The sequence below is a fragment of the Pectinophora gossypiella genome, chromosome 14, assembly GCF_024362695.1.
Source record: "Pectinophora gossypiella chromosome 14, ilPecGoss1.1, whole genome shotgun sequence".
NCBI classification, from domain to species: Eukaryota; Metazoa; Arthropoda; class Insecta; order Lepidoptera; family Gelechiidae; genus Pectinophora; species Pectinophora gossypiella.
The window spans coordinates 5,988,416-6,012,620 of NC_065417.1; the positions used below are offsets into that span (position 1 = coordinate 5,988,416).

General features: G+C 38.1%; 1 protein-coding gene across 7 annotated transcripts in view; it reads right to left on the minus strand.

Moving 5' to 3' along the window:
* The window catches only part of LOC126372441 (sodium/hydrogen exchanger 3), an 88,715-nt gene extending 64,829 nt beyond the window's left edge, over positions 1-23,886 (minus strand). For 4 of the 7 annotated variants that reach the window (XM_050018201.1, XM_050018204.1, XM_050018198.1 and 1 more), the window contains exon 1: positions 23,725-23,886. The gene's annotated coding sequence lies outside the window, so the exon portion shown is untranslated. Of the gene's footprint in view, positions 1-23,597 lie in introns of all 7 variants that reach the window. The other 3 variants (XM_050018203.1, XM_050018199.1, XM_050018202.1) reach the window with 1 other exon arrangement.
* Positions 23,887-24,205: the final 319 nt, after the last annotated feature.

The following is a 24,205-nucleotide window of genomic DNA, read 5'->3' on the forward strand; positions in this document are numbered from 1 at the left end:
TATTTAAATTCGAGAACTGATTACAGTTCGAGACACCTTGGTTATGTAATGTGTGTGCCAATACAGATGTTCACAGTTCAAGGTTAATGCAGAGGCCGACTTAGCGACAAAATCAAGAGAAAACCCTCAACCTTTCACACTGGCCAACTACACACACGTGTTTCACAGACGAGGCGGACCTTCAGTGTGAGTGTGGAGCAGCTCCGCAGACCATGTCCCGCCTAATCGCATGTCCACTGTGCCCTGAAACCTGCACGCGGGAGGACTTGACGAGCGCTTCTACCCGCGCCATTGCTGTGGCAGCATTTTGGGCTGATAAATTATACATTGTTTTAAGTTTACGCGGTTATTATCATAATTAAACCACATAATAACGGGTTCAAGAGGGTAGACAGATATGTCTGCCCGTAGAAAATTATGGATCTACCTACTCCACTCCAATCTCATCAGTCATCCCGTGATCATGGCACTTGCAACAGTGTCGAAATATCGGGAGTCTCATATCCCCATTTAAACGCGGTAAGAACCCGTTATTATGTGCTTTAATTATGATAAATTATAAATTACGTTGCTCGACTTGTTATCGACACATGGAAATGCGCAATGTCAACTAATGACAAATGGCAATATTGCCTTTTTAATGCTTCAACCCCCAGTTATGTTTAGAACAAGGACTAAATACGAGTAAGTAAGTAGCTTTTTTAATATGTTTTAGAAGTCCATTTCCAATTTTATGGGGAGTAGATAATAATGTAAACTTAATATACCTACGTCCCACTACTGGACAAAGGCCTCCCCCCAATCAATCGGAGGGGGTATGGAGCATTCTCAATCACGCTACTCCACTGCGGGTGGAGAGAGATGTTTTTACGGCTAATAGTCGGGTCCAACTAACTTACTTTTCAGAAATTCAGGTGTTTCAAGCCTGTAAAATCCTTATGCTGAGTAAGAGTATTTAGTCTTTGGGGATGTCCGAGCGGACATTGTTTATGTAACTAATCAACATTTCGTGTACGTTTTCTTACTAAGTGGCTATGTTTTCATTGTTATCCCATAGCGCCCTTGAATAACAAATGGTTTATTTCTTTTGAATTCACGCAAGTCCAGTAAACAAAAAAGATACCTACCTACAAAACGTGCGAAGCGGCCCTGTATCGATTCCAACTGCGACAAATAGGCTGGCGTAACGTGAAACCGATACATAGCGGTCTTTGTAACGTGTTTAAATATTTATGGGGCACTGGTGCCAACTTAACCTATTTAATTTTAGTTTGACAGCTCTCAAATTAGTGCCGTCCTTCACTTACAATAAGTACAAGAAAGAGATAGAACTCTTCTTCTTATTACCAACTTCATCAACCATGGTGTCAGGGTTACTATTGAGCCGCCAAAGCCCCCTGACAAGACTCATGTAACGACTACGTACATCAGTAAGTAGAAACCGAGACCAACGGCTTAACGGCTTAGAGATAGCACTTGTTTTAGTCCTGTTAAGTTATACGTAAGTTTTCAGGTTGGTAGTTGCCGATTTTGCACCACTCTTTAAGCAAAGGCTCGTGTCTAAAAATGGCATTAAATACAGGTGCTTTTTCACTTATAATAAGAAGAATTATTAAAGCTGAAACAATGATACAAACCAGAGATCACAGAGTAAATTTAGTGATATGTCCCACGGGGATTCGAACCCGGGATCTCCGGATCGTGAGCCCAACGCTCAACCACTCGACCACGGAGGCCGTTTCGCACTTAGAATATTAGTTACTATGGATAATTAACATGGGTATATTTTTTGTAACCTTCGTTATGACATTTGCAACATTTATAGCTCCGTTGACATTTTGGAGGTCAAGCGTGACCCTGCCAGGCCGGTAGCATACAATTTCTTTTTCGCAGTTTACGATACAATTTAATGAAGATCGTATTACTAGCATACATTGTGAGAGCGCCACACCACAGAGATGCCTATACACTGTAAGTACATTTCGAGATATCAGTCTTTCAGTACGGTACGATTAGTATAAGTTAGCTACGATGTTTATGACCAAGTCAATCATAGGCTAGTTTCTTACTAGTCAAATCAGTTACTTTTTACTAAACGCCAAAACGCGAAATGACTATGGAATTTGTATGAAAAAGGACTCTGTAACGTCATAGATAAACGTGATATAATCGGACTTATTATTATGTTTTTCTTGCTGGGAGTTTTCGGGGTTGTTTTGTTTTTAAATGTTCTTTATTTCATCATAAGTACAACTTAATTTGATAACATGACACTGTCTTGTTAGCAAAAATCTTAAATAATTAACAACGTTTATCAGACTAATAAAACCTATTAAAACTTATACTATGAATGTTATCAATACATTTACGATGTTGTGGTTTCAAACTTTAAGGAAGACAAGTGAAGGGATTTGCTAACATAAACATTTCAGATAATGTTTATACATACTAGTGTTAAACTTAAAAGTAACAGAATCAAACATACGATCTAACATAGTGTAACTTTATAAGGGATCAAATTAATTTAGGTAAATTAAATAACAACGTTGCTTAAGATCAAATTTCATATTTATATTTGTGGGTAATTAAATAATATAATAGCCGAAAGTGCTAATGCATACTAACTCTTATTGCATAAGGAGAACAGATTAGAGTTTTCGGGGTACCGAACAGAGCATAGTACCCCGCTAGCCACAAGTTGGTAGAGTGACTAAGGATCGACGATCCAACGGTATCAACTTGGAAGTTGTATATGGCGTCGCGTGTGTAAACTTGCGCGTTTCAGGATTGCATTATTGAATGGTGGCGCCATCTATTGCATGTGGGCGGAACTAGCCGGCCAACTAGTTGGATCTGACACAAATACTACGTATAGAACGGCAACTCTCCGCTCCCCGCTAGCGGCTGAGCTAGGTTTACCTCACCCCCCTCGATCTTACTTTAGTCTTCAATCGTATGTGCGTGAGACGTCACACACATACAGAATTGCGCGTGTACGATAATGTCAATGTGTAGTGTCTATGTAAAACGAGGTTTTTTGTATGAAGTGTCCGGTGGTCTAACAAAGTCCAATGTACTTAGATCTCTCATGCGATGTTTATTTGACTATCTCAATATAGTCATGAGCTTAAAAAAGTGATTCGAATTGTTTGTTTCCGGGCGGCAAATCTTCAATAAGTCACGTAAAAAAAATCACTTGCCATATTTATTTTCAAATGTAAAAAATGGTTGTCAGAAATAAGACAATAGTTCTAGCATTTCCCAGTCCGTACGAAGCTCACAGATAGTGCACATTTCACGCCCATTGACTGGATAATGTCCAATTAATCTCTCTGCCTGATTCAAGCGGCCTATATGGGTCAACCGGAATACATTCACAACTGACACCCTAAGCACGATTGTATATTACAATCTGTACTAAATGTACAGAAAGGTGAAGGTTTATCGATATGAAATTTAATCCTGTTACTGGCAATTTTATTTTTACTTACTTCATCATCATCAGCCCATTAACGTCCCCACTGCTGGGGCACGGGCCTTCCCTATGGATGGATAGGGAGATCGGGCCTTAAACCATCACGCGGGCCCAGTGCGGATTGATGGTTATTAACGACTGCTAATGCAGCTGGGACCAACGGCTTAACGTGCCTTCCGAAGCACGGAGGAGCTCGAGATGAAAACTTTTTTTTGTGGTCACCCATCCTATGACCGGCCTTTGCGAAAGTTGCTTTTCTTCAACAATCGCAGAACGAGCGCGTTAACCGCTGCGCCACCGAGCTCCTCTTTACCTACTTATCGAACGAAAAAGAAAACTATATAAAACTATATAAAACTTTACATTAAGTATATTCTTCTGTAGTGAGACTCAGTCTGCAATTGCCTAGCAGAACCAGAGACACCTCCATAAAGAAATTATAAACATTTCCCCACCGGGAATCTATCTTACGACCTCCTGTTCGAAACCTTTCGGACAAGTAAACGGTGGAGGCTACATTGAAGTGTTACAATGTACGTACATAATGTACGAGGTAAAATTCCCCCGATTCCAGCAGACACCTTCCAATTTTATATTAAGTTACTTATACCTGTTATTTTTTTATCCGCCGAAAACGAAAGGGACGGATGATTGACAACTGTTAATTTTCAAATGAATGAGTGAATGAATGAATAGCCCAAGCAAATCAAATAGGTATCTCGCTGGTGTGCAAACCAACCAGCCAACCAGGTTATTGGCCAATATAAAATGTTGGAAGGGCTTTTTTAAATTTCTGGCTAAAATTGTCGTGTATTCCCTAAATTTTATGCCTGTCGATTACCCGTCCCTTTCCTTTTCGGCGGATAAGAAAATGACAGGTATAACTTAAAATAAAATTAGATGGCGTCTGTAGGAATTAGCACCATTATGACCCATATTAGTTAAATTACATAAAATTTATAAAATAACTAATAACCTTAATTCATCACGCCTTTACGACAGATTTTAAAGCAGTTTAAAAACATAAGTTATGTTTTTAAATAATTCATATCGTGTTGAAACCTAAGCTAAGCTCTCGAATCGTTTCAACTTTCCAACATTGAAAGGGGTTAACCCCACTCCAAACTGCAATTTGCATTTGAAATTTAATCTTCTGGGAGATTCTAGAATTTAGTTTTTAGTGCTCCAGTTGGTACCTTAGATAACGTATTACGGAGTAAGTATTCTTGAGGTTTGATTTCTCAAACTGGGTATACTTTTGGGTTAGACACATGCATAAGATTACACCTATCTCTCGTAGGGGGAGGCAAAGACCACTGAATTCCTCTTACTACGATCCTGACACACCAGTTTTGATTGTCTTTACAGGCTGATCACCTGATGTTCCGAAAGTAAGTTGATCCGTGCTTCGGAAGGCACGTTAAGCCGTTGGTTCCGGTTACAATTTACTGATGTAAGTAAGTAATCGTTACATGAGCCCTGTTAAGGGTCTTTGGCGGCTCAATCATAACTCTGACACCAGGGTCTGACACAACCCACACGATAAGAAGAAGTTTCGGTTCTGTCATTCTAATAAAACTCGCCGATTTAGAGTTCTTTTGACCTGGAATTTCTAAGTAAACCGTACTAAATGTTCTAATAGTAGGTACAATTGCTATCTGCAAGGTAAATGGGCAAGGCACAGCAGACGTCTCATGAATAATGCCACGAAGACGATTCCAATATTCGATAGTGAAGCTGTATAGACTGTTTCATTAGACACGTTAAATATAAACTCACTCATGTTATCCCTTATGAGGTAGACAGAATTACAAGCAATTACAAGACAATTTGCCCCCTCCGCTTGGTTGAGGGGAGGTCTGTGGCCAGCAGTGGGACGTATATAGGCTGTGTATGTACAAGACAATTTGCAGCCGAAAACAGCAGTACGAACTCATAAGAAGGATATGATTAAGTAACCTTTTTTTTGACGTGTTATATTTTAGATTTGCCGCAGATGACATTAACTACTTGGCCGGAGATATGATTAACCGTATCGCGACATATCACCATAGAATCATTTTATCATTTTAACAAAGATTTTTGCAATTTAACGTCTTTTCCGAGCATATCAGCTAAACGCGTTCAGGGGGGTTAAAACGGCCACATCGAAGCAATTCATCAAATATTGTTTTTTGACATTTGTTTGCATTGCGCACTTACTTTTACATGCGTAAATGTCAAATTGCAATATTGCTTTCGTAGATGAATTGCGTCTATGTGGCCATTTTAACCCCCCTGTTTTCTTATATCTCCCTGTTTAACATCGTAAATTCAAAACATTAGTAGATCGATCCCGATATAATGGAGTTAAATGAGGCCACATGCACCATCGTGACGGCGGCGGCGTGGCGACACGAATTGCAATCAGTCTTCTTTAGCAAGAGCAAAATATAGGTTAGTAAATGTGATGAAGAAGTAGAACAGAGTGATTTTTTTCTTTGCTCCGCATATGGCATTAACTACTCTACCAAAAAATGTAAAGCTTGATTATGGGGTGGTGCATTGATGTATAATAATATCTTACTATCATTGGACGCGTGCACCAACTTTTGTATTACTTTTGGGTCGACTTTGAATAAAGAACAAAACATTTACGGCAATTGGTAAACTATAGAGATAATTTCTTATTCAAAGACAGCAACATAAAACACGTTGAATGCCGCAAACGCGTCACGCTCCATTAATTCCCAAAGCGTTACTGGAATCTAATTAAATCGACTTTAAAATTTTAGGCTTCGTCATTAATGTACAAGGCTTAATTCACTCCAGTGGTTTTCAATCTTTTGTCAGGACCCGAGAATAATTTGATTTTGCGGCGAGACGCATCACTAGTGAAACAAAGCTACAAAGTAATATACAATTATACTGCCTTTTTTTTCTATTTATTTACCGCCGCCAAGTTTTCCAAGTTAGCTAAGTTATTGCTGGGTTCAATAAAGATTCCGCGGGACGGAACCGCGGCGCGGGTTGGAAGCCTTTGCTTTAGTCTGAAAAGAGGTCACAGTATCTTGCGTCCTTGGATGTGACTTAGCTGTATGTAATCGTCATCTCCCTAACATTATCCCGTTTTTCACAGGATCCGCTTACCTGAAGAAATGACACGTCCGGTTGTTTACAGCGACTTAGCTGAATATAATAATAATATTCAGCAATGTCAAGGGATGAATCTACCCGTCAATTTTGTGCAAGTTTTATGCTTATGCGCCAAGGTAAACTTTTATTAAAATTATATTTACTTATGCCTAAACTCATGTCTGTAATCACTAATAAATCTCTAAATATCTATAGCAGTCATCATGATGACAGTTTTTCCCATTTTCACAGGTCCGTTTACTTACCTGTAAATTTGACAGGTCCGGTTGTTTACATCAAAAAATCTATACCTTTCTAATAATTAAATAACATGAGGTCACAATTAAGTACCCACGCTTCACCGAGCTTTTTTGGCCCAATGTGATAAGTGGTGAGCCGTATCGCTATCATACAATTACCTAAAAAGACACAAACTGAACTGTGCGATCCAAACACGACGTTCAATTAACTAAAGTTCCATGGGAATTCAACAAATTCTCGAGAACTAATGATTGCCGTACAATAATAGATAGAAGCCGTTCAATAGGAACTCATGAATCTATTAACTGTATAAGTACTTATAACAAACACCCATAACCATTATTATCGATTAATTTTCTACACATTAAATAACATAGCACCACGACGGAACACACGAAGGGGACATAGTATATATTTAAGTCCCATGTAATTGCCATTACTCCGGTACAAATCCTGGAAACCACGCGTTATAATGAGTTTGAAATCATGTTTGGATCATAAAGTCGAATTCAATAGTTTAGAGCCTAAAACGAGATTCGAACCCCACGATGACATTACCATATGAGTTAGGTACGCGTACTCCGAACCGGGCAATCAAGCGTTTTGTTTTTTTTTTTCACATACACATACATAAACTCGCCCGTAATCCCAAATGGGGTGGGCAGAGCCACAAGTAATCAAAGACAACTTGCAGCCACTGTTGATACGAAGTCCTAAGATGGATATGATGAACCTTAACCTTTATTTTTTAATTTCCTACTTACGATGCAAACGGTCACGAAACGTCATGTTTCTATTTTTGAAACTACGTGTAGGTATGTAGTAACCTAGTAACTACGTTTTGTTTACGATGGTTTACGACGCATTGCGATGTGGCAATAGTGGCCCCCACGGGGTTTTTGGAAGGGATCCATCAACAAATCATAAATATTCGATCGGCTAGTGACGAGATGTGTCGTAATAGGTACACACTGCGTTTTATCTAGCAATTGTTACCAGTCTTCTTCTTATCGTGTGGGTTGTGAGGTGGAATACCAGCCCCATCAACCCCGGTGTCAGGGTTATAAAGGCCCTGACATGGCTACCAGTGATAAACGTAAGTATACTCAATAATTATCACCACATTTGATTGAAAAGAAGATAACTAAGTAAATTGTGTAGTGAAAAGAAGCCTGATCTAAATTTACTAAAAGTTCAAAATTTCCTTGCAAAGTAAATTAAAAACATTGGTCGTGGGTAGTTTGTTTTTACGAAATAGCAACGCAGGGTGGGATGACGTCAGCTGGGCTAACCTTGAAATGTTAGCTGTCAGTTTTGAGCTTAAGTACCTGGTCTTTTTATACCATGGCCCATGTCACGAAACACGATGTCGCGGACTCCTTAGTTGGGCAGCGGCTGGCTGATCCCTAGCTTGTCATGGAATGACAATTTTGTTTTCCAAAATTTTGGTTTTAATTTTAACACGTTTGTCTTCTGTAGTCATTCTGTCGGTGCTTCCTTGTGTTACAATTTTTTTCATTATATTTTGGGTATTCACGTATTGTTTAATTATTACCTACTATCACGACCCGCTGAGAAATAGAGTCCCATAACTTAAGTCTATTTAGAAGAAAGCCGAATGAGCTGTTAACTAAAAGATGTTATTATACGATAAATTAGTTTTTGAATGATAAATTTTAATGCAACTGATGTTCCAAATTGTCATTTAAAAATTCATTGATTTAATTCTGCAATTATTGCTCATAACTTGTTTCCATATACCTACTATTGTCGTATTTTTCATGATGCATGTATTTATATAGACAATGTACTACGTACCTACTTAAAATTTTGTGCGCCGCAAGGCAAACATGAAGAACGTTTACTGTGGATACTGTCATCTGTATTTATATTACTCATGTCTAAGCAAATAAATTATCTTTAAAATTCTTTGGTCCGAAAATAAGCGCTAAAGGTCGAGTATAAGTATTGAAAACCGACACCTGAATACCAAAGCTAGTACGGAATAGTTGCAAAAATTCCCACCACTATCAGAAACCAGATGACAACACAAGGGCAGAACTAAATATATTCACTGAAATACGCGGTCTGACTTTATAGTCATAACAGCAAACGAGCGTACTGAAACTCAATAGAAAATAATTCGTTTTCAGTTGTTCTATTCTTGTCTAAGACATTCTTCTACGCATGGTAACATATTATTATATAAAAACATAAACAGCCTATTATGTCCACTGCTCGGCACAGACCTCCCCTCAATCACCCGGAGGAGTATCGACCATATTCCACCACGCTGCTCCACCGGGGGTTAGTGGATGTTTTTTTACTGCTAAGCTAACTGCCGGGAACAACGGCTTAAAATATATTTATTTACCAAAACATATTCAACAAGTTACGCAAAATAATGTAAGTTGAAGTTATACATAAATGATTTCCTACCTTCGAAACTAGGGAAGTTCATTCGTGAGCTTATTATTAAGTAATTAATTTATAAGTTTGTGTTGGTATTTCGTTAAAATGTTTGGAGGATATGTGGGGGGGATGGGGGGAGAGGGTTGTGTAAGGTTGTGGAAGGTTTTGTGAAATTGGCGTACTTGGTCGAAATCGACCAAGCGCCGCCTTGACGGGGACCTGTGGACGGTGGTCGGGGGACCGCCGTCCACAACATAGGTCTCGTGCTGTAGTAGGGCTCCCCAAGTGTTCCGGGCAGCCCTCGGCGGAGGGGGAGGCGCTTGACGCGCACCCATGGGCGCTGGGCCCCAAAGGGCATCCGCCGGCGGGGACGCGGTTGTGTGCAATTGCGTTCCCGTATCCCCGCCACAGGGCGGCAAGGAGGAACACCATTGCGTTTTAGTGGGTATACCGGGTGGCGACACCCGGGGAGTCCCACATAACCACGTCCCCCCGCGGCCCCCCCGGGCGGCGTGGTATGCGTAATGCATTTTCCAACGTTAAAAAAAAAAAGAAAAGGTTTTGTGAAATTTATACTCCCCTTGATCCAAAATAAGCAGCCCCCTGAGTACCCTGATATAATAATTGAGTTGTATAAAAAATATGTGGATGTTAAAAAGCAGTGATGACACAAATGGACTGCTTTTAATATAAATATTTATAAAATACACCCACTGTGCGCACCGGAATGCAATAGCAAATATTCTGAGTTATTGCAATGTTCAGTATGCAGCGTGCAACGTATTGAGTACTTACAATATTGAACGTCTAGCCAAATGGGATTTACGTATATTTAGCTAGACTTACTGTGATGTTTGGAAAATGTATACTATTCTACTTCCACGAATCTGTAGAAAATAACTATAGCAGTCACAAGCGGTTGTGAGCTGAATTCAGATCAAAATTGTTCCGCGTCGTAAATGCATGGTGCCAATATGAACGTTTTCAAGACTACTGATGACGTCATTAAAAGAATTCGGCGCGTATGGCAACCGATAATTTACCTTATCTGTTCTGCGATATAGATTCTAATTCTATTTTCAATTTGAATTGACTGACACCTTTAAAAATATCAAATTATGGAAATTCAACCTTGAAAATATACTCATTAATATTAAATATTGGATAAATATTAAATTTTATATAATATTAATGAACAGCCTCCGTGGTCTAGTGGTTAGAGCGTTAGGCTCACGATCTGGAGGTCCGGGTTCGATTCCCGATGGGGACATTGTCGAAATCACTTTGTGAGACTGTCCTTTGTTTGGTAAGGACTTTACAGGTTTGAATCACCTGATTGTCTGAAAAAATAAGTTCCGTGCTTCGGAGGGCACGTTAAGCCGTGGGTCCCGGCTATTAGCCGTAAAAATACCTCCACCAACCCGCAGCGGAGCAGCGTGGTGGAGTATGCTCCATACCCCCTCCGGTTGATTAAGGGGAGGCCTGTGCCCAGCAGTGGAACACGTATATAGGCTACTTATGTGTAATGAGCATGTACTCGTTTAATATAGTGACATTATCGTCAGGCAAACAACACAGTAACACAGTTCAAGGTAACACCTACGATAATGACTGTTGTAGCAATCACGATACAATTTGTTCAAATCAATCGATAATCCTAGGGCTTGTAGGGTTACAAACAAAACGACGCCCCTACCCACATATTCCATGATTGACATGTTTTTTTTTACAATATCTATGACTACCTATTAAGGTTCCATACGTAGGTAGTCAAGGGCAAAAAGTTTTGGTTCGAATTCACGGACACTACAGTCATAGAATAAGGAATCTACAGTCATACATATTGGCAACATCATAACGAAAACTTTAAGGGATGATTTAGACCATGAATCTGATTTGATACCAAGTGGAACTTTCCATCGCAAAAGTATGGAACTGAAAATCATTTAAAAAACACTATAATTTTCATGACTTTTCTGTCAAGAAATTCCAATACATGCAATATCATGTACTCACTTTAGAACCCTGTCGCACTACGTTATTTGACATTTAATGAGACTTACGGTTTAATTTGTCAAAAAAGTTAATGTTATATGGTTTCAAAGTGTATACATATTAGTACTCGTGACCGTACCCGTACGTATGGCTGTCTGTACGTACTTGTACATGGTGTAAGTGATATCGTAATAAATACTGAGATTCGCACTACGTTATTTGACATTTAATGAGACTTACGGTTTAATTTGTCAAAAAAGTTAATGTTATATGGTTTCAAAGTGTATACATATTAGTACTCGTGACCGTACCCGTACGTATGGCTGTCTGTACGTACTTGTACATGGTGTAAGTGATATCGTAATAAATACTGAGATTCGCCTCATGATTCTAAGTTATTGTCCAGTGAAATTTTCCATCGCATAAGTATAAAATAAAAAAAAAATCAAGAATTTTGTGATTAATTCAGAATCATGAGCTACATCATCCCCCTCAGTATTCGGTACGGTGTCTCACCCCCTCTGGGTCTTACTTTGGTCTTAAATGGGCCGTAAGCCGCTTAGGAGTAAGGGGGAGAGCGAGCGTCATTATGTGTCTCGCTCGCTCTTATGCGCTAGGCAGCACACGGTAAGAATGAGATTTTAGTATAGACTGTCCAGTGTCTTCTTCTACCGTGCGAGTTGTGAGGTGGACGACCAACCTCATCAACCCTGCTGTCAGGATTATTATTGAGCCGCCAAAGGCCCCTGACGTGACTCAAGTAACGACTACGTACTTACATCAGTAAGTAGTAACCGGGACCAACGACTTAACGTGCCTTCCGAAGCACGGATCGTCTTACTTCTGGACAATCAGGTGATCTGATCAGCCTGTCGAGGGTATACAGCTACAGTCAAACATATCTGATATTAAAACACACAGTGGGCCTTGTAAGACTCTCAAGAGGTCACAGTTAGGTGACATTGCGGTCGAACGCAAATTTACATACTAATATGGTGACCGCAAGATGACTTCCAGCCACTTTTATACCAAGTGCTAAGATTTATACAATAATGAACCATACGTCGATAGGAGTACAATCAATCTCCCTTAGAGATTGTTTCTTTTTGTTTTTTGACGTGACTTATTGTAGATTTGCCACAGATGACATTATTTCAAATTCAAATTCAAATTATTTATTTCAGATTAATATCCATAATTATAAGTATAAGTACATCAGATTAGATTAGATAAATTAGATAAATTAAAATTAAATTATATATAAAATCAAATAAAATTAATATTATTAATAAAAATGAAATTACACGAAATAAAATAATTATAATAATAACTTCTTGGCCGAACAAATGGGGAGCGCTGAAGGCTCTCACACGGTACAACGTTTAGGACAGGCCTGAAGGGTGCCCAGTTAGGCGCAAACCTAGGCTCAGGGCGTCGTTTGAGAGGAAAAGTATTTGAAAGAATTAATCGCTAGTGGGTCGATAGCGATAAGCGCTGATTGAGGGAACCCTTAGAGAGATCACAGAGAGATCACAATCAAATATGTCGGTTTCTACGACATGTCCCGGCAGATAAACAGCGGATCGTACTTTATTTTTTATTCACTCTGACTTAGAGCAGAGACTATGGATGATTCATTTTATGGCTTTTTCCCTAGTATTTTTTTAGAAGGACAGGGTCTTTCTGAGGTCTAGTCCAGGTCCTTATTGGGTAATAAGATTTTAAGTGCAGTTTTCACTAACACAGTTGCCTCGACAATTATAGACGGCGATACGGCTTACCACCTAAGGATGGTATAACAGAAAGCTGGGTGAGTTGTGGGTACTTAGTTCATCTTGTGATGGATGTTCCTCTGACTAACCCCAATTGGGACATAGTCGTGAGCTTATCAATAAGAATTTGAGCGCCAGGGTCATTCCGCACGAAATATATTTCACCCCCCACTGACTCCCCCCTCGCGAACACGTACTTATTAGAATGTTATTTTATTCTTCTTCTATCGTGTGGGTTGTGAGGTGAATTACCAACCTCATCAACCAATTTTATTTAGGTGTTTCTAACGATTGTAACGAACAAATCGTGACGGGAATGTATGTATATCTATGTATTTAAGTTTGTATCGAATTGAAAAGGAGATTTTATGCTATGTTATGCGTACGCGTTCAAGTAGCATTTTTACTTCTCCTTTCATCTTAGCAAAGCACTCACCCTATCTATATTTTGTGGTAATTTTAGAACCAATGAAAGGCTTCAGTGCTCCCCACTCATACTGCCGACTAATAAATTCCGTCCAAAGGAAAGCTTGTCTTGCAAACATAGTCTTTATTTACTTACTATTTTAATATCTTATCAGTTTTGTCTAGACACTTAGCAAAAACAATTTTAATGCCTCCTTATAACAAATATGGTATAGAAAGAAGTGTTGTCGGGGTTAAGAGAACAGATAGATTTAAAATAGACGAAATAAAAAGAAAAACAAAATTTAAAAATTCGTTAACAGTTTCTAAAAAACTGAAATGGAGATGGACAGGACACATAATGAGAGAAGAGAAAGAGAAATGGACCAAATTAATAACAGAATGGTACCCAAGAAATGCTAAAAGAAGTAGAGGTACACAGATGACAAGGCGGGAAGACGATATCAAAAAAGTGGCGGGACCATTATGGACCCGAATAGCACGGGATAGAACCAGATGGAAATCTTTAGAGGAGGCCTTTGTCGAAAGACAAGCTGTCGCAAATCATCAACCGTTCGCCGATACAGTTAATTAAACAACAGATTTAGTTTATTTTATAAAGTATTGGCAATTAGATGTACAATGTAAGTAACATAAGTAACAGCAATAAAGGCTTATTTTATTTTATTTATTTTTTATAACAAATATATTAGTGAATTTTGAGCGTATTCGCGCCTTGTATTTGATGAAGAACACTTTTGAGATGTGTTAATAGTGTAGGAAAGGAAGCTAGTGGACCCCAACATTGCAGTGCGATAAAGTTTTGTGAAATAAACATACTTTTTATATACTTATCCGAAAAAGATAACGGTAGTTAGGTATTTTTACGACATTATCTCTCTCTTTATATCTTTGTTCGGAAATATCCACAGATAAAATTTTATTCGCCAGGAGTATCCATTTTAAATATAAAAATAATAATCAAAAAATATTCCTAAAAAACAGAAAAATAATTTTATTTAATGTAACTGACTCCGGATAATTTCTCAGTCAAGAAATGCGTTTTATTTCTATTTTATAGTTACAAACATCTGAAGTACTTATATACAATTTACTCAAAATGTTTATAGACAAATATACATACAAAGGGACGAATAATGTTTGTCAGTACATATTTCAATTCGCTCTTGTGGCTTGTCTAATCTAACTTATTTAATTATAAAGGTTGTACCGATAACGATACTCATTGTTTAGGGTGAATAGGACACTAGTTACTATAATGCAAATTAAATTGCCGAAATGACCGTTTGATTAGACTCTATTAGCCGTTTAAAGCATTATGGAGATTGTCCAATTTATAATCAATCCATGTCGACGAGTCTCGCTTTGGGCGTAATTCAAACGCTATTTACTTAACCAGCCATACTGATTTGAAATTACTTTTCTACCAATAAGTTTTCAGGAATATTCTGGCACGAACAAACTTAGAGAGGTGCTTACCTACCTAACAAATTGTGGGAATAAGTGTCATATCAATCACCTGTCAGTACTTACCGAACTATTAGAATAGGATAGTTACCGTTTACTGTATAGTAATGAATATAATAACTATGTATTATTAGCCCATTTTATTAAAAATAATAATATAAAATTGTAAATACCCACTAAGTTTATTTATTATTATATTATCCCAAACTAATCCTTTTCCGTGTCCTTTCCGTTAATTTTATATCCATGTTTCCCTAACTTTGGTGATTGGCTAAATGCGAAGGCGAAGCCATTCAAGAAAAAAAAACTAGTCAAATCAGTTACTTTTTATTAAACGTCAAAACACGAAATTACTACGGAATTTGTATGAAAAATAACAACCTATGACGTCATAGATGACGTGACAAAATGTCGCACTTATTATTACTACTTTTTATTTATTAAAATTCATAAATAAGTTAAATAGAAAAAGGAAAATGTTTTGATCACCTTTAGATCTGTCTTTATTTAGTAATCAGAATTTTATAAGTTATCTTTGACTTAGGAAACTACCCTCAGCGCTCCCCATTTGTCCGGCCAAGTAGCTAATGCCATCGGCGGCAAATCTACAATAAGTCACGTCAAAAAGGAAACTAACTAATTATGCCAATAAAATATTAAGCACTGCATATACCTCTATTATTGTACTTATAAAATATAGGTACCTATTATAATATGTATGCTATAGAGCGAAAAGAGAACCATATTGAAGACTATAGAGAACCGGAGAGGAAATATGATTGGCCACCTGATACGACACGATTCATTTATAACCTCTAGAAGGAAACATTGAAGGGAAGAGAGGAAGGGGTAGACCTAGGATACCATTTATGAAACAAATAAAAGAGAAGGTGCAGGTGGTGTCGTATCGGGAGGTGAAGGTTTTGGCGGGAAGAAGAGAGGAATGGCGGTTACTCCACCGACAAAAGCGCAGCTCTTAAATAGAGAGAGAGAAAGAGAGAGAGAGCGAAAATACGTAGACATCAAATCCATCCTTTCAATTTGTAAAGTATGAAAGAAAATGGAGTGAAGATAAAAAATGCAATAAACTTGCTTATTCACTAAAGAAAAGGGCGTAAGAAACTAGAAAATATCTGAATAAATTAAGTAAGCATTTTCCGTTCGTCCGATAGGTCGAACGGCACTTTACTTCACTACAGTCGGATTCTTTTTCCCTTTTCACCGACAGGTTGTTATTAGATTTGTACGCCGAATCATGGTATAAGAAGAAAACGCTATGCTCAATCCTATGACAAGCCGCCATTGCTAGCCCATAAGTGTTACCATTAAATTGGTAAGTATCTCCAACATTCCAAGGACGTAAATTTTATTATTGAAAATTAATTGATGTACTCGTAACATTGGGTTGTTTATTAAAAGATACACTGCATAAACAGCGATAATTTATTGATCAGCTGACTACAAAAATCGTGCCCAATAATATTTATATTAGAAATATAAGTACAATAGTTTTACCGATTTCACTAAAACTACAGATTTAAACTATCAATGTCGAAACAAATGAAATTCGAAAAAAACAAGCGAATAAATGATTTCTGATTTCAATTGTCTCTGCTTAGCCCGCGGCGTGAGTATGTATGTAATGTATGTGTACCAATTTGGTATAAATACAATTTCCCCATGTTCTTTTCCCAACTGGAAAATCATTTAAACGTTATTAAGTTCCAAAGACAAATAAAATGAACCAATACGAGTAGATCAACATCGAACGCACAAAAATAAAAAAAGCAATTTAAAAAGTGCTATAGGACACTTTGAAATATAGTCCAACAATCAGATTTCTATACTCTGTCGGTTTAATACAAAACGCAAATCGAAATCCAATTAAGTCAACACAAAGAGGATACTGGACTTCAATTTCATTCCCTTGTAAAAATAAAGCGATGCATATGAAATGGCATGTATTTGAACCTTCAGTGTATTTGCACATTCACTTCAAAACTCATCAGACATAAAATGACGAAGGTACTTAAATTTTTTTTTTGTTTGTTTATAGGGCTGGCTCGACTGGATAGAGTGCGAAACGAATATGTCAGGGGTTCGTTTAGGGTTGCATCGATTGTGGAAAAGGTGAAAGAAAGCCGGTTGTGATGGTACGGCCATATCCTGAGACGCGAAGACGACCACTCCGTCAAGAAGGCCTTAAACATACCTGATCGACCGCGTGGAAGACGCCGACCGCCTTCTACCTGGTGGTCAAATATGCAGAAAGAGATTCTATTGGAAAATCTGAGTACAGAGACAAGCCAGAACAGAGCTCTCTGGCGCAGACGTGTAAGGAGACTCGACCCCAGCTAAACTGGGAACAGGGGTGGACAAAGAATAGTTGATAGGGCTGGCAGATGAAGTTTTAGAAGGACGTATATTGACCAAGATGTCCTTAGAAAAGGTTTAGTACTCTTACGATCTACTCTGAACTGGAGCCCGTGTATGAAACGATTGATAACTCTGGTTCGAATCCCGATACCGAACTTGCACCAATTGATTATTAATTTATCTTAGTGCAGTTTTCACTAACACAGTTGGCTCGACCATTATAGACGTCGATACAGCTTACCACCTGACACGTTGGTCTAATCGAAGGCTCGCCTAATTTTATTTTAAGTTATATCCGTCATTTTCATATCCGTCGAAAAGGAAAGGGACGGATGATTCACAGCTCTTAATTTTAGGAAGAATGAGTAAATGAATGAATAACCCGGGCGAATCAGAAGGTACGTCGCTGGTATGCAATCCGTTTGACATAACTGTGTCGGGTTATTGACGGATGTAAAATTTTTAGACGGTTGGTTTAGATTTGTGCTTAAAATTGACGTGTGTTCCATAAATTTTATGCTTGTCGATTACCCGTCCCTTTCCTTTTCGGCGGATAAGAAAATGACAGATATAACTTAAAATAAAAATAGTTGGTATTTACAGGAATTAGCACCATTGTCATTCGCGATGCTGATGTGCTTGGTAAAAGACTAAAATCAGGTTAGGTAAGCGGACCCTGTGAGAAACGGGATAATGATAGGGAGATGATGAAGATATTATTAGTCTACAACGCCTATATAATTATAATTGGTCACGTTAGGTCCCTTGGTCCGCTCTACAACGTAGTTAAGATGATAATAAAGAAAAATACCGTATTCTATTACCATAAAACATCCTGTTTAATTCTAGATCCGTTTCTACATGAGACCATTCGAATAAAGGATGTTAGAAGACCGTACGAAATGAGGGGACGATTCAGAGTTAATATCAAGTGGAATTTTCCATCGCAAAACTCATGAAAATGTCAGTGTTTTTTAAAATTATTTTCAGTTCCATACTTTTGCGACGAAAAATTCCACTCGATATAACTCAGAATCATGAGTTGAATCATCGACCGCAGTAATCGGTACTATGTTTCCATTTACCGAATCCGCCGTTGCTCGTATAAGGTATAAATTGTAAAATCGAAGCGTTTGCGGGAAAACCGTCTATTATGTTTCAGGCAATGTTTCAAGCGGAATATTCTAAAATAAAATGCGTGTTTTATTCCCCTAAGGTAGGAGAAACAATATAGAAACACATTTCCTACTTGTGCTGACAGAATACTCGTAATCTATGAATAAATGTAGTCTTTTAGACCTCGAGTATGTTGTGTTTCAAATATTTAGCATAACAAATGCCTGAAACACCCTAATATTGTTATATTAGTTAGAAGAGCCGCCACTGTTGGCTCCTACGTCCCAAAACACACATTAACACGAAATGCGTTAAAACATTAATAATGTTTTGCCGTTCTTCCTCAAATTTTCAATTTCTAAATTTGAATTCTAAAATTAAATTATACAAAATAGGACTTTTGAACTGTAAGTTTCCTAATTTAAAAATACAAAACGTTCATTTTCAAGAGCCCTTGTCGCCATTATTCTCTTTTTAAAAAATAAGTATTTTTTTTACAAAACGAAATATAAAAATCATAACTCGCAAAGAGAGCGTCTCTTTCTCATCGGGATATTTAAATTAAGGAAACATTGTTGGTGGGATGAGAAAATTGTACAATGTTGGATACGAACGAGGCATTCACGGGCGGCCACCGGAAGCGGATGTACAACGTTTCGTTCTTTTTATAACTCTCATCCAGTCTTTGTTTCGTAACAAAGTACCAAGACGGGTACCAGGACTAAGTATGGGTATTCTATTCTTAAGACCTATTTCCCACCAGGGTAAGTGGAATAAACGTACAATACAATACAAAACAAATGTACTTTATTGCACCAAAACAAAAAGAAATAATCACAAAAAGACTCTTAACTAAGTACGCGGCAAATGGCGGCCTTATCGCTTAAAGCGATTTCTTTCAGAAAACCATAAGGTGAGGGGAAAAATGTAAAAATTGAAATTAACGAAACAGGGGCCTTTACGGCTTTTACAGGGATTTCAAGTTACAAAAAGAAGTGCTGTTCGAGAAACCTGACAGGTATATACCTGTGCTGAATCAAATAACTTTTACAAAAGCCTAATTATAAATGTTTGTAAACTTTCGAACAGGCTTCTTTTTCCGTCGCCTTTATAAACTTCCAAAGTGTTACAGGAATTGTGAAGCCTGATAATTGCTATTTCATGTTATACCTACTACATCATAAGGGCTAACATGCGCAATCAAAATTATCGTACGATTCGATCAATTTTGATTTTTCCCTAACATGCGTGCCACATGATTTTGTTCGTATTTTAACAGAACGACATGACTTATTTGGGTTTTACATATTATCACCAATCGACAAAACGACATAATTATATCGTCAGAACCAATAAAATTACAGTTACAAATTATTATCGCGCTTTAGCCCTACTGGTTGTGTTTGATGCGTCGTTCGTTTTTGGGCATATTTCCTCGTATGGGTTCCGTATTCCGAGGGCAAACTAAGCCAGTATTGTGGCCTCCCACTTTTAATATCCGTTTGTGACTGTAGTAATAATAAAGGCCTATAGATCGCCAACGGAACAATGTACATAACATACATAAACAGCCTATCAAAAATTCAAATTCAAAAATATCTTTATTCAGTAGGTAACATAGTTACACTTTGAATCGTCAATTTTACATAACGAACGTCTTATCCGCCTAAAACTACTATATACGTCCCACTGCTAGGCAATCAACCGGAGGGGGTATGGAGCATACTCCACCACGTTGCTCCGCTGCGGGACGGAATAATGTAACAGGCTCAATTGCTCATATTATATAAGTACCCAAAATTCATCATCTCCCTTGCATTATCTCGTTTTTCACAGGTTCCGCTTACCTAACCTGAAGATTTGACAGGTCCGGTTTTATACAGAAGCGACTGCCTGTCTAACCTAACGCGCCAATGGAAAACTAGCCCTAGCTAAAAGGGCCACATCGAAGCAATTCATCTAAAAAAGCAATATTGCAATTTGATATTTGCGCATATTGTAAGTGCGCAATATAAACAACTGTCAAATAGCAACATTGCTTTTGTAGATGAATTGCTTTAATTTGGCCTGTACAAAAAAAAAGTTTTCATCTCGAGCTCCTCCGTGCTTCGGAAGGCACGTTAAGCCGTTGGTCCCGGCTGCATTAGCAGTAGTTAATAACCATCAATCCGCACTGGGCCCGCGTGATGGTAAGGCCCGATCTCCCTATCCATCCATAGGGAAGGCCCGTGCCCCAGCAGTGGGGACGTTAATGGGCTGGTGATGACGGCCTGTACAGGTTAGGTTACATAACGTACCTACTACAACCTGTCGTGTGTGTCTCCTTCCTGTTACGATATTCATTCAGGCGAAATCGCAATATTACAATATTTATTTATTTAGAAGATTAATTTAGGTAGGTAATGTAGGTATGTCGATGAGAGATGAATCTCTAGAGAACAAACGACCCCGCCTTTACATACTTAGTAAAACTCTTGAAGGAAATATCTGAATAGTTCTGAATTTCTGAACTCTCTAAAATTGCAGTTAACAACTACAACAGACTGTTTTAAATAAACTCAGTTTCATCATACCTACTCAGTATTTTATTGCAGTGGCTTAGTTTTACATCTATAATTATAATAATCGCATGTTGGTGTCACACCACTATTAGATTAAATAGTCTTAAGGGGCCTCTACGTGTTGGCTTCGGCACTACGCATGCCTCCCAAAAATCCGGGACTCCATAGTCCCGAGATATGGAAATGACTTACAAATAATAATAATGAAAACATTTATTCCTGTCTATATTATATGAGTTCTGGTACTTATTTATCTAACCATAATTATATAATTTATCTACCATAACCCCTATACTGTAGATAACCCCTAAATTATGTAATACTCATACTTAGTTATTTTAATTTATCTAAATAGACTGTACAAAGTAGTTAAAACAAAAATGATAGTAATCTTTATTTTTGTTTTTTCATAGATAATTGTTTTGGTCTCCCTTTCAGAACTCTACAGAAAATTATAGATAAGTAGGTCTTAACTAACTTATCAAAATCAAAACAATAAATAAATATAAGTAAGTACCAAATTTTACACTATAGCTTATACTTTTATGGAGAGAGGTTTGACATAAAATTCGTCGCGTCACTAATCTTAATCGTGGTACCATGCGCTTGGGCCCTTCGAGTGTTTAAACCGCAGAGCAGTATACCTACTCTTTACGATCGGTCTGAATTATGTTGCCGTAAAACATCCTACTTTGATGGCCTTGTTGAGAAGAACCAGGCTTTAATGATTGTTGAAAAGTCTAAAATGTAAGTGCCTGTTAAAAACTACATGAGTAGTTTCTGATTGGAAAGGAAGCCACAGCGATAACTAATAGCCCACTCAGTTTACTTCAATACATACATAAACTCACGCCCGTAATCCCTAATGGGGTGGGCAGAGCCACAAGTCATCAAAGACAACTTGCAGCCACTGTTGATACGATGTCGTAAGCTGGATATGACAAACCTTATGGTAACCCCCTCCCCCCCGTTATGGTGAACCTTATGGTGGTTATTTTAATAAATATCAATAAAGGCCCATATTCCTGCAGAAGTACAACAATTAATATTATATTGGAATATAAGGGCCTAATCTCCGTTCTTTGTTCATCAGGATTTTCCTGCTCTGAGTTTTATTATTACATCTGATTTGGGTCATGGCGTGAAGAACCCTCGTTGTATATATAAAGGGCACTGGGGTTCAGAACTGAACAGCGTATGGATACATTATTACTGTCAATCATAGTATACATTGTTCGATAATAATGACTTGTATCGATAATATCAAAGTTAAAGCACATGATAACGGGTTCTTACCGCGTTTAAATGGGGATATGAGACTCCCGATATTTCACTGTTGGTGCTTTAATTATGATAATAACCGCGTAAACTTAAAATAATATCAAAGTTGTTACGTATTTCAACAATTTTCCATAATATACCTACGTATATAATCTCACACTTTATTTTATTTATTTATTAAATCTTCTTCAATCGTGTGGGTTGTGAGGTGGAGTACCAGCCTCATCAACCCTGGTGTCAGGGTTATTTGGCGGCTGAATAGTAACCCTGACACCAGGGTTTATGAGGCACAACCCACACGATAAGAAGAAGACCTTGAATCTAAAAGCTCTTTTCGTACTTAACTCGCCATGATTGCAAATATTCGTTGGCACATCGTCAACTCGTGGTCAATGCGCCTACGTGTCTTTTGAAGCACAAAGAAATTAAATAGAAACTTCGATCCAGCCTATATTTTATGCAAAATTTGTTTCTTTACTAATTACCAAATGTAACAGGTATAAGCACCGATAAATACCAAATATCTTTTAAACCTGAGACCAATAATTTTCCTTGAATATTCTAAAAACATCTATTAATGAGCTTACTTCGTTTTCCTTTGATATTTCATCTCCAAAAGTATAATTAGGCTACTTACATTATAATTACCAATAATTTTAAATTAAGTAATAACTTGAATAATTGAAAACATGTAAAGTAATGACGGGAATATCTAAATTGTCCGATCATTAAACAGCTAACGATGAATTTTCTCCTAACGACTGCGCTGTATGTGTCAGAAAATTAGAGCTTGAAGCAATTTCGTTACGCGTTTTTCTTCTCTAAATGAAATTAACGGACTATTAAATCCTTTTTGTTTTATTAATATTAGTTTATAAACAAAAAAACAATTATACATAAGCAATAGAGTTCTTGCTATTAACGTTTGTACATAAACATTACAAACGCTTCGTTTATTTTCCCTAAATCCGCATAATCTGGCATATTCATTAGGTACCTCGAGGCATCCCAGTCTCACATCGCCGTTTGCTCCCCGAAAATGAGCTCTAACACTTACGTCACAACAGGATAGCCGTTATGTAATGGCAGTTTTTGCACCCAACCTTGCCGAATGTTTTTATAACCCCCGATCATCTCACGCCAGACCTAGGCTAGAGTAAAATCCAACCACCGTTTCACAAAAAACCCATTTATCAACGTCAAACTCATAATCTATTGAGTGTCCAATAGGCACACGACACAAAAACCCGGGAATCGGAGTATACAGTTTAATATTTATCGATTGAGAAACGGCAAACGGTTTACGTAGGTAATAGCGTGCCAAAAACACAAAATACATACAAAGCACAAACGGTGAAACGTGGCGTCGCCAGGAATAGCTCGATGGTTTACTGTGGCAGCGATCATGTGTTTTCAATGGTGGCCATGTTAATGGTGTTGACATGCGCTGGGTCGCGAATGGTGGTACCTTGGGGACGTCCCGCTGCGGGTAGTTTTTTGAAGGTTAAGTTTAGTTACGTAAAGGGTTTTGTTTAGTATTGGGCAAGTTGGGAGGTATCGATCGCGTCGCGGACGTGGTGCGGCGCTCGGGCGCTTGGCGGCAGGTTACGCCGCTACTGCCCGGCGGCCGCCCTCCGCCGCCGCCGCCCGCTGCGCGCCTGCGCACCACGACTTCTATTTTGACCCTCACCGCTCCTCAGGGGTACTCCTCGCTCCTCCACACCGGATGAAACCGTCCACGTGAACACAAAACTTGTTATGCTTCTTTTGCTTTCAAGTTCTTGTTTTTTTTCACAACGACTTTTTAATTGCCAATCTTGACGCGCAAGGTGCGCCCTATTTCTGTTTTCTAAACGTTGTTGGAATAGTTCTATAAATTACAAGTAGGTACAACGTAATAGCCGTAGTTATTTGTATCACTTATCATGTTTGAAATAACAGCACACACA